Genomic DNA, 13,350 nt, shown 5'->3' with positions numbered 1-13,350 from the left:
TGAAATTAAAAAAATTGGTAAATTTCTAGGAAAATTTGGGAATTTTGTTCTGACTTTAAAGGATTTTTAATTAATTTTCACCATTTGAAGGCTTTGGAAAATAAGTAATTTTGTAAATATACACTGACAAAATCTGACTTTTTTTTAAATTTTATCAAATTTCCTTACTTTTTTCAAAACTCCCCATTTTTTCCTGACTTTTGTCATTTTTTAAATTTTTCCTGACTTTTCCTGACCATGTGGCAACCTTGTTTATTATCAAATACATATTTTATAAGGGTAGGAGTCTAATATGCACTAAGGGACACTTTAGCACAAAGGGTCAAATATGCACAAAGACACTTTTGCAAGCGTCAACTTTGCACAAGGGGTCTTTTTTGCTGGTGCGTAAATGCGGACAATTCAAATTCTTAAAAAAAATTGAAAAGGCCACAAACTAAAATGTAATATATACTTGTTAAATATAAAAAACGCATTTGTAGGTTATATTAATATTTACAAGACATTTTTTTTGCAAAACATTAGATATTTTTTGAGATATGAAATAGATAAAATAAAAAACATAGTTATTTTTAGTAATTTTAAAATATTTAGAAAAAATATTTAAGGTTTTGTAAAAAAATAAAAAAGTGGCTTGTAAATATAAATAGGATCTACATATCTATTTTTTCTAATTTATATTACTTATTGAGATATAGTCTTTTAAATACTTTTTTAAGAATTTAAATATTTGCAATTTGAGTTGTCTGAATTTGAAATGTCATGTAACCCTTTTTTTGCACAAGTTGAATTTTTTTTTATTAACTTAATTTTTTTTTTTTATTCTACTATCACTATTACCCCTTATTAGCTTCTTTTTGGATCACATTTTTCAAGAACACATTTTTGTTGAAAACAATTTTCTAGACAACATTTTAGTAGTGTTCTGTGATTAGCTTACTAAAGAGTTACTAAAGGTTAAAGTTAAATTTATTTTATAATTACAAACAAATTGATGAAATGTAAGCAAGTTAAAATAAATAGTACGATTTTCACGTTAATAAAAAAAGTAAACAAAATAAAATTTAGATAACCGGAAAAAGATATTTTATTATATAAAAAAAACAAAAAAAAATTAAAATGAGAAAAATATTAAAAAAAAAAATAAATAAAAATACACCTTTAGAAAAGAAAAAATTCAATAGAAAATATTGAAACATAAGTGTTATAAAAACCTAAAAATAAATTGAAAATAAATTTGAAATAAAGGTTTAAAAAATAAAAGAAAAATACTGAAATATAAGTTTTATAAAAAACCTGAAAAATATTTAAATAAAATTATAACAAGTTTTAGAATAGTTATTAAAACTAAAATAAAAAATCAAAACTAAACTAACAATAGAAGTTATAAAAAATTATGTTAATGATATAAAAGTTTAAAACCAATTTTTTATAAGTTTAGGTAATAAACCAATTTAAATCAATCTAAAAATTTATTAACAAATAAAAAGAAAATATAATCATATTAAACTTTTATGCCATTTACTTAAAAGTTTAGGTTATAAAAATATACATATCTACATAAAAAAACTATTCGTGTAATGTATAAAAATTATGTCTAAAAACGTAACGTGTATCATTTACTAATCGACCGTTTGAAATTTATCATCAAAAAACATTCATTTGGTTGTAATAAACAGTCTAGTACCAGTACAAATCTTACTGACGCATTTCTTAATATAAACTACTGAAACTTTGCAAATATCTAATTAAGGGGTTTTACTTCAAACCGCTTTAATTTTTTGCATCTAGCTTAAATATTTTTGAAGTTGTGACCGCCTGAACTTTACCTTAAATAAACACAGTCGGTTGACTTTTAAAAAGACAACTTAGTACTGCTGAACCTCTAACTCATTTATTTGTCAATAAAAACAAATTAAACTTTGCCAATATGTTCTGTTATGTTTTCACTTGGTTAAAATTAACTATCTCATTTCTAACATGTTCGGTTTTGAAAATATGATTAGACCAAATAAATCAGCAAAATTGTTGTAAAATCTATATAAAAATCCCATTCTAAAAGAGAGGAAGAAGCATTAAATGACTTCAGAAAATAATCAAGAGTTTGGGAAATTGGAGACTTTCTTCGGCTTGCCCGTGATCAATTCAGGTAAAAACTTGTTAAATGTATTTTTCAAATAGTTATACCAAACTAATTTAATTTTAAATGAAAGGTTCAATGAAAATTTGTATATTGATAATCATCATATTGACTGGAGAAACGCTACAAAAAACGAAAGACAACTGAGTAAAAAAGATTCAGCAGTAGCAATTGATGGAATTTCTTTATGCAAAACAAAAACAAAACGAAATGCTAAAAATATCAAGTCGTTCTATAAACAAGATCAAAAGGTTATTGTAAATACTTAATAGTCAAAGTTTTAAAATCTATATTTAATGACTTAAACTATTCAAAAGGTACTTACTTCTATCTCTTTGGAAGGAAATACGACTGATGCTGCTAAATTGTGTCAACTAATCAAAAACGTTAGTTACTAAAGTTTTTTCTATATTTGTAGAAAGTAAAGAAATTTTTATCTTTTATCTCAATAACAGAGAAACTATCTGTTGAATTTGAAACCTTGCATTAAAGTATTAGCGTGCACAGCTGAGAAAAACAAAAAATTGGTTTTATCGCATGAAGACTTTTGTTCATTAAAACCTAACAATGAAATGAAGAATGATACTTGGCTGTTTTACATGAAGCTGTTTCATCCCAATGGTTAGTTTTTAATGGTTTATATAAACAAATCAGTTCAAATAAAAGATAAAATATTGTTTTAGAGACAGCAACAATCTTTATTCACGAAAAAAGTCTAGACGATTTTGATTTTGTAATAATTGTCAAGATTTATCAAGTTTTAGCGTAGTTGCCAGATTAGCTATTAACGTATCGCCACATAAATAATCAAGCATGAATATTTAAAGTCAAAAAACAAATGTTTAGATACAATTTATGAGAGCATGTTTGATATAGTTAAAAACAAAGCAAAATTGCTCTGAGTTGACCCGACGTACAGCTTTTACAACTAACATAAATTGTTGTTGCCCTGTGAACGTATTGAGCAAAATTTTGGGAGCAAACCCCAAGGAAAAAACAAACATATTTATGTCTTGTTTATTTTGATAGATTTAAATCGTTAGATGAATATTTAAATAGTTCCCTAAGAACATAAAATTTAATCAAAACGGCGTAGTTTGATCTCTGTTTGCGCAATATGCTCAGTAATATTCCGAAACTTCCTGCGACGGTAACAAGTCTCATTTGCACTTATTACTGTGGATAGTAATATTGTTTTACATAACAAAAAACTGGATTTTTACAATTTTGCCTTTGCTTGGTGCTGTAAAGTTTTTCGAGTTATTTTTATACTTAAGAACTGCAAAAATTTGCTAAATTTAAGCTTACGTAAGTTTTAGTATATTTGAGAAGAAACGAATCAAAGACGGTATCAAAAAGAAAAAACCTAGCTTTAAAAGTTTAAATAAAATTTTGTTTTATTTTCTAGTCACTAAAATAATCATAGCTGCTCTTCTTTAGAAATTTTTAGTGTAAGTTTAAATATTGTCAACTAGAAATATATTTTGTTCCATATTTTAATAAATAAATGTATTTTTATATGTAATTATCATATTATCATCTGTAACAGTTTTTTTATGATATAGAACAACAAGTAGAAACGAATTAAATTATACGATAACTTATTTTTTACATGAGCTATATATTTATCAAATTTTATATAGTTAAACTTATGTTCCATCGCTCTTATCAAAATTTTTTTGAACGACTAAAAAAAGAGCTCAAAAATCTTGTCTAATGACCTAGTGTACTAAAAATTTTCGGTTATCCAGTAGTACACAACAGGTACTGTTTAATATCTTGACCAGAACTGATTAATGAAAACTGTTGTCTTATTTTTATTAACTATAAAAATTTTCTGTAATGTAGATACTTTTAAAATATATTGTTTTAAAAGTTATGTTGAACATAAAAGTAAAATAACACTTTATCTTTTATATACGCTTATTTTTTTTTCAAGTAGTTGAAGACTAGATGTGGTTTTTCAGTATCTTTGTACAACAGAAAGAAAACACATGTTAGCTTAACTCTTATTTAGCATAAATTATTGTTTAAGTCAGATTCTGTTTAAGTCAGATTTTTTTGAAATATTAATAACTTTTTTAATTTGAGAAAGCTTCTTAAAAACATGAAATTTCTAAATATAAGGAAAATTATAGTTCTAATTACATTACAGCCTTGTATTATGAGAAAAACTAATATACAGCTCAACCTATGACGTATTTTGTTATATTGTCACGTATATCTACAAATGATCAAAAAAAAAAAATATACAAATAAATTAGTAGAAAAAAGACTGTATTTAATAATTTTTTTTTCTTTCAGTTATCTTTAAGTAAATAAAAAGTTATGAAGTATGTAAAAACTAGCAAAATGATAAATTAATTAGTATTTCTACTTCAACTATTTTATGAATATGGTTTCCGAATTAAATACATTTTGATATTTAATTAAAACAAAAAACTAAAAGTGGAAACATTTTAAAATTGTTTTAATCTGTCACTTTTACAGTCAATTTATTTAACGATAAACATAATGTATTTAAATGATACAAATTTAGATCAGATGATAGAAAAATTTTCTGGCCCTAAACATGCCTTTCGTAACTTTTGCATCAAAGAAAAAGACAAGACTTGTGAAGCAATCGAAAAGTTAGAAAGACAATTGAAGGAAACAAAAGAACATTTGTGAAAAGAAGTGAAATAAATTTTTCAGTACAACACTTCAAATTTCAAAACTCCCTCTTCAAGTTTTAAATACAAACTTGAACTGATGAAAAATGATGATCCAGACTATACGACATTGAAAAATACGCTGGAAATAGACTCTAAAATAGCAAGCTCTTTTGGAAGTATGTCAAATAAAGGACTAAGCACACCTGAGCAAATGAAACTTACATACAATATTTACAGAGTAAAATTAACTGATGGAGATATTAACGATTCGGAAAACTCGGAATCTTCTAGTTTACTCTTACTTCATGGAACTAAGGGGCAAAATGTTGAAGGTATATTGAAAGAAGGATTCCAACCATCTAAGTCTGGTAGTTTTGGCCCTGGAGTCTATTTTACTAACAGTTTTAATTATGCTTTAAATTATGGTGAATGTTTTGTAAAGGATAAAGATATTCCTAAGCACCTTAATTATTTGTTTGTCAATAAAGTAAGATATACAAAGAATAAAATAAAATCTACGAATCTAAATAAAGTAATGCAGGTAAGTGAAAAAAAAAAAAAAAATCATTTTCAAGTCCAAAATTTTCTTCCTTTGTTTATAAAAATGGCAAGAAAGTCTCGGGTCCTAGTATTACAAGACTTGCACCATCATAAAAAGATTTAAAAGAATATACTAACAATGAGCCTGAGCTAAAAGTTTTTGACAGATGTTTAAACTCTGCAACTCCAAGTTTCGAAGATTCTCCTCAAGACACATTTAATAGTCAGAACAATAAAATACCTAATGGCACGTTTCACTGTGATGTCACAGAAGAAAGAATAGCTGTTGCTGGGTGCACGACTATTCAAATTCGGACAATTCAAATTCCGACAATTCAAATTCTTAAAAAAAAATTGAAAGGGCCACAACTAAAAAAGTAATGTATATTTGTCAAATATAAAAAATACATATGTAAGTCCTATTAATATCTTTAAGCAATTTTTTTCTTTTTGCAAAACATTGAATACTTTTTGGTATATGGTTTAAATAAAGTAAAAAACATAGTTATTTTTAGTACTTTTAAAATATCTTAAAAAGTATTTAAGATTTTGCAAAAAATAAAAAGTGGCTTGTAGATATTAATAAGGTCTACATAAGCATTTTTTATTTTTCTCAAATTTCAATTATTTTTTGAGATATAGTCTTCTAATTATTTTTTTAAGAATTTGAGTTGTCGGAATTTGAATTGTCCGAATTTAAATTGTCATGTAACCGCTGTTGCTTACCATGACCTGGTTACTGCTGCGTATTTGATTGAGTTGAAGTTTATGAAGAAGTGGAAATATTGTTAAAGATGTATTGTACAACAAGTTATGTGTGCGTAGGTGTCGTACACGGGAACCGTTCAGTTCCAACCCGCGCACAATTCCCACCCAATCAATTCCAACCCAAATCAAATCCCACCCGATCATTTTCCACCCGATTAATTCCAACCCAAATCAAATCCCACCCGATCAAATCCAACTCGAATCAAATCCCACCCAAATCAAATCCCACCCGATCATTTCCCACCCGACCATTTCCAACCCGAATCAAATCCCACCCGATCAAATCCAACCCGAATCAAATCCCACCTGAATCAAATCCCACCCGATCAATTCCCACCCGATCAGATCCAACCCGAATCAAATCCAACCCAAATTAATTCCAACCCGATCAAATCCCACCCGAATCAATTCCCACCCGATTAATTCCCACCCGATCAATTTACACCCAAATTAATTCCAACCCGATCAAATCTAACCCGAATCAATTCCAACCCGATCAAATCCCACCCGAATCAAATCCCACCCGATCATTTCCCACCCGAATCAATTCCCATCCACATAACTCCTACCCGGTCAATTCCCACTATATTATTAAACCCGATTATATTTATTCTCGTACAAATTAAAAATTTTAATACGTTTTGAACTCACATTAAAACTTTAGTTTTTGTAATTTTAAAAATCATTTGAAATATGAAATTAGTAAGGTAAGAACGATTTTTTTATTTAAGCTAAAATTGTTACTGTTGCTTATTTTATCATGTTTTTAGTTTAATGTCATTTTTGTTTGTTGATAACGATAATTAAATGATTACGACTTGCGAGCAACTGAAAGTTGGTCTGTTACTTGTAAAATGCTATCATTGTTACTAAAGTTTAATCCAGATCAGGTTCAGATAATAATTGAGTTTTTAGTATTTGAACCATTTTCTATCGTGTTAACTAATTTATGTTAATTAATTTTTTTTGTACGAGTTGGAACAATTGACATTGACACTTAACTATATTTTAGTTTATTTAACTAATTAAAACAACAAAATTTTATAGTACTGTACAACATAGTTTTTTTTAATAAGAACTTTAGAATTTTAAAATTATATTAATGCTTATTTTATTAAAATCTAGACCTAAATTATTTTTGTTCGTTGATTACTAGAGTTTTTTAAGTAACTACGGCCGGCAAGGAAAATTGGCCTATGTTTTGTAAAATGCTTTTACGGCTAATACAATTCAGTCCAAATCAGGTTCAAAGCAAATTCAAGTTTTTTTAGTATCCGAACTATTTTTTATAACAAAGTATTCTATGGTAACTGATTTATGTTCAATTAAATCTATCTTGGTAACAACTATAGAAATTAATATTGCTCGGCATATTTTTTTTAAGTGCAATTTTTGGAAAATGTTCTGTTTTATTAAACTTAATGTTTCATATTTCTTGTTTTAAACAATACTTCCTAAATTTAATTTAACAACAATTTTAAGTATTTGATGCCTGCGGCGCGAATAAGTTATTATAGAAAAATTGGTCTTTTTAAAAAAATACTTGTTATTCAAAAAAGTTCTTATTTGGTTGTTATTCAATTTTTTCTTTAAGTCTTAGCTTTTAAACCAACGAAATTAATTATGTACTATATCTACATAAAAATGAGCTTATTTTGATTGTAACTATGAAGTTTTTTTTTTCTAATACATATGTTTTATTATTTATGTGAAAATAGATGAGTTAAAGAAAAATTTTAAACAACTAATAAAAACTTACTGTTACACAAAGACTGATGTAAAGGTTTAAAATAATATAGGGTAAAATACATTTGTCTTACTATATTATTTAAAATCAATATAATCTAAAATATGTTTAAATGCATATTTATCGATTGTCTTTTATGCTATTTTTAAACACCTCCTAAAAAATATTACAACTTAATATCTACCGCTATAGGACTTTTAAAAAATGATTTTTATACATGTATGTTAAAAGCACTTTCAATAAATTTATCTTCATTAAAAAACGTAGTATGAGAATTAACCAAAGATTTATAATTATAAATATTATAAACCAACTTCAGAAATAAAAGAGTTTAATAACGAACAAAAACGAAAACTGACACAGATATTAAAATATTTAAGTTATTGGATCACATGCCTTATATAAAAATTGATTCAACTGAATCAATCCTACTAAAAAACTTAGAACTTTTTTTTAGCGCTGTGTTCGACATTTTTAAAATAACTAAAATATCAACATTATTGAAAACGGAGAGATGAAAAATTGAATATATATTAATAACCAAACAAATTATCAATAAACTTTGTAAAAAAAAGAATTTCTGAACGAACAAAAACTTATACAGGTACTAATAAGTTGAAGTTATGGGCTTAAATGCCTCTTATAACAATTGATTCAACTTGATCATAGCATAAATGATCAAATATTTTTTTTTTACAAAGTTTTACTTTTTTAATACAACTAAAGTTCAACATGAATAAAAACGAAAAATTTACTATATATTGATAACTAAAATAGTTATCAAATAACTTTGTAAAAAAACGAATTCAAGACGAAAAATAAACGAAAATTAATACAGATAATAATTAGTTAAGGTTATGTGCAATACCTCTGAGGAATTCCATAACAGTTCTTTGATTGCGCCCGGTTACAATTGATTTTATTATTTCGTCTAGGTTTTTGTATTTTTTCTGTTTCTTTTTATGAGGTTCACCCGAGTTCAATCTTTCAATTTGATTAGTTTGACTTTTTTGCTCTTTCATTAAATTATCAATACATTTAAACACTCCAGGTTTGGCACTCTGCATAACAGCTTTGAATTTATGTGCCCATTCCTCCACACAATTGTTAGTCCGAATGCAGTTTGAAAGCGTTCTTTCATTGACATTCCAAAAGGTGGTAGGAAACAATGGTGGTTGAGCGTCAACACCATTGCTACCAATATAGGTATTAATAAATTACCTAATAATTGGTATCACCTCAGTTGGACAGTCGTTTTGCCGAAGCAAAAGATCTGCAGCCTCAATTACCTCTTCCACCGGCAAAAACGCAAAAGCTGAAATGTGCTTTATATACAGTGCAAAAGAACCATCCTCAGCTTCATAGTTCGTTTTGCAGCCCTGTTAACATATATATCTATAAAAATTGTTGCATAGTCTTAATACTAATTTTATATATTTTTATAATTTTTCTGTATGACAAATAAATTAATTAATAATTAAATAATATAAATAAACTATAAAACAAAAACAATACTTTAAAAATTTTATAATATTATAATACATTAATTAAAAAATAAAGTTAATTTAATAAAAATAAATCAGTTTACATTAGTTACATTACTGACTAACAACTTCAACTTAAAGAAAGTAAGTACAAAACAAATTACTTACTTTTTCCACTACTTTGCGGTACAAAGATTGCTGGAGATGAAAAAAGCATCCTCTTGTTGTTCCAGGAAAAATGAATTCAATGCTATTGATCGCAGCCTTTTCAAAATCGTTATCCACAGTTCTGGTGAAAGCGGTTTAATTCTATTTAGTGTAGTCAAAAGCCTGGTGTATGTTTCTTGAGTTTTATTTTCAAGTAATGCAAATATCAATGGAAAAACCGCAGGTTTTTTATCTGTAGTGATTTCCATTATTTCGCCGTGGATAGTATACAGATGGCAGAAATGTCGATAACACTCTTGTAATTGTTGAAACAGTTTAGTTCTACTTTTATCTAGTTTTTTAAACTGTTTAATAATATGTTACAATATTAAACAATGTTCTTTAATTATTCTTAATTCTTAATTATATTTAACTATTAGAACTTGAGTTATAGCGTAACCGAGCGAATTTTCTTTAGCAGAGGACTAAATTTTCGTATTCACTGGTCGCAATATAACATATAAACATGCTCTCGAGCCACACTTTTACAAATATGGGCCAAAATTTGCCGAACCCTTGTGTAGATCATTAAAAAAAAGATATCTCAGTGTAGCAGAGACATTTCTAGGCCTTTTCAAATGGAGAAGCACTATTTTTTGCTTTAGTTTAAAATGATTCTTCTTCTAACTATAAATAAAAGTTTCCTTTTAAATGTATAAGCATCTACTCAACTTTTAACATATTTGTTAATCATAGTATTTAAATACATAATGTTAAACTATCAATAACGTTTTTCAGTCAAATATCTATATTTTTTTGTCTATTTCATAAATAGTTTCTCACTTAATGACCTTGTTAGTTTAGATAAATTTAAAAATTATTTAACTCATTTAATTTATCAAATATTGTAAATATTTCATTATCTAATAGCAAAACATAAAGTAAAAACAAAATTGATTTAAAATATAAAAGAACACGAGATAATTGAAGTTAAATGGCAAATTAAAGTACATGTAGTAATATCACTATATAGAGGTCGTGTTTGAATAGTTTTGTAAAGTCTAAGGTCTTTTTTAATGTATAAGAATCAAAACTGGAATAATAATAAAAAAACGCGTTATAAATATAACATGCTAAAAGATGTGTTTGAATTAGCATGTATAATTTAATAAATATGTAGTTAGAAGTAAAGTTGCACTATATAGTTGTATATAACGCTTAAGTTCATGAAAAGTCTCCATTGCAAACAAAGTTTCAAAAGTTATAAGCCGTTTATGATACAATGAAAAGAAAATAAAGTTTTTTCTTATTAGCGCATATCACATAAACAAACCTTTTTTTACGATAAAAAAAATGTTTGATTTTTTTATTGCATTTGGTTGTTAAAGCATTTTTAATGCTCGTTTTTTTAACATTTACAACTTTGGAAAGAAAGCACAAGCGAAACAAGTAAAAGTTTATAAATAAACGGCTTTTTTGGTTAATAAACGAAACTTTCTTTTTATCTTTTTCGTATTTTTTCATCTTCGCACAGGCTCCAGGTAACCAGTCTAAACACGCCCCTGCAATTAAAAGTTATTATAATACTTTTTTTAAATTGTTAAACGTTAATATGAGGTAGTATGAAATTTTAAACTTAAAACGAACGGAACTTGACTGAAACTTATAATCAATCTTTCTTCTAAACTTTACATGTACAAAAATTAACTAAATTAGATTTTATGCATAAAACTATTGATCTGAAATAACCGTATAAATATTTAAGGTTGATAATTATTTTATTTAAAATATTTATAAACTGGATTGAAAAAAAAATAATAAAATAAAAAACTGGATTGAGTCGAATGAGAATTCATTCGAGTGATAATTTACCTGGATGGGAATTGATTGGGTGGGATTTGATTTGGCCGGTATTTAATTAATGTTGGAATTGTGCGGGTTGGATTTGATTTGGGTGGGATTTAATCGGGTTGGAATTGATTCGGGTTAGATTTGATCGGGTGGGAATTGATTTGGGTGGAAATTGATCGGGTGGGAATTAATCGGCTGGGAATTGATTCGGGTGGGATTTGATCGGGTTGGAATTGATTTGGGTTGGATTTGATTCGGGTTGGATCTGATTGGGTGGGAATTGATCGGGTGGGATTTGATTCAGGTGGGAAATGATCGGGTGGGATTTGATTTGGGTGGTAATTGATCCGGTTGGGAATTAATCGGGTTGGATTTGATCGGGTTGGAATTAATTCGGGTTGGATTTGATTCGGGTGGGATTTGAACGGGTTGGAATCGTGTGGGTTGGAATTGAACGCGGGTTGGAAATGTTAGTATACCGTCGTACACAAGCTAGAAACGAAATAAAACCACAAAGTTTGTACAAGAATTCAACATGTCAAAGTAGTTTAAAAACGGAAAGTGACTGTACTTTTGAACAGTTTTATTTAGCATTGGAAGCAGAATTAGATAAAAACCAAAGACCGCAAATAGACTCGATAAAATCTCAATTTGATCAAAAAATTATTTCAGTTTCTAAACAGTTCTCATTTAGATTAGATAGCCTTTTTCAAATTAGCAATAATAGTTCACCAATGTATATGACTGAAGAATTGAAGTTTACAGATGAAGATTACCAGTTTATATTGCATTCAATTAATAATAAAACATCTTAAAAAAATCTCAGAGTTCTACATATCTTTAGAATTAATTCCGGTCATAAAAACAAGGTTAAAAAAATTCACAATGCTTCCCTTTATCTTCACGGAATTAAATCTAACAAAATTATAAATGTACTTGTGTCAGGTTATCCAAACAGTTGGAAATCTTATAAAGAGCAGTGCAAAAAAGGATGCTAAGGTCAAGACAACTTTGCACTAATAACTGTTCTTGTATAGCATCTAATAGTTTAACAAAAGAGATTCTAAAAGGTACTAGCTGCTGTAATGTTAACGATAAAGTCAATAAGCTTTCTTTTGTTTATGTTATTGGCAAAGGAAAAGTAATCCTGTTCCGTGGTTCAGGTTTTAAAAGACAACGTTTATCGAGAGGAGGACACCATGAGAAACCTGTGAATGATGTGAAAAACACATTGGAATCAGACAGTAGGGGTTGTTCAATTTATTGCGGTTCTTTTAGAGGTCCTGAAAATATGATTGACACACCTTCGGTAGTAATGGTACCTGCATATTTAATTGTATTTGATATATAGTATATTTGAGTATTAAGACATATTTCTTTTTTCTAGCAAATTAAAACAAGATATTAAATGTTGTATGTTTTCTATTTATTTGAAATTTTGAAAAGATTTTTTTAGCTTACTTTGTTAAATTTTTATGGAAAATTATAAATTTAATTTTAATAAATAAGTATTATATAAATCGTTTCAATTGTTAAGCGTACAATATTTTTTGTTTATTATCAATTTTTATTGTGCTAATTAACTTTCTTTTAATAAAACTTCTTTCCCCACAGTTAAAACAAACTAGATTTAGTTACACTTTTTAATTCTTATATATGATACCTTTTCAACTTTTCTTAAGTTTTTTTATTGTTCCTAATAATAAATTTGTTATCAGGTTTAGTGTATTTTGTTTATCATTAGTTTTTATCAAGCTTGTAACTTCAGCTAATATAAGCGTAAATTTTTCAGTCAATATAAATAAAAACCAAAATAAAATTTTGTAAATGAAATTTATATTTTTTAGACTGAATACTTTTTCTTTTTTTACCTTTGAAATTGGATGAATACCTTAAGATGAAGTAGCTACTCTTGTTCTTGTTCATAAATTTTTGTAAAAGTTGGATATATATTACCAAATATAAGTTGTGCTTAATACTTTGCTACAACTTAAATCTACATGTGAAAAAAGTAATAAA

This window comes from Thalia democratica, chromosome 7, assembly GCF_965202585.1.
Source record: "Thalia democratica chromosome 7, ktThaDemo2.hap1.1, whole genome shotgun sequence".
NCBI lineage: Eukaryota > Metazoa > Chordata > Thaliacea > Salpida > Salpidae > Thalia > Thalia democratica.
The sequence above is the reverse complement of the archived record's forward strand: the minus strand, read 5'-3'. Positions refer to the sequence as shown.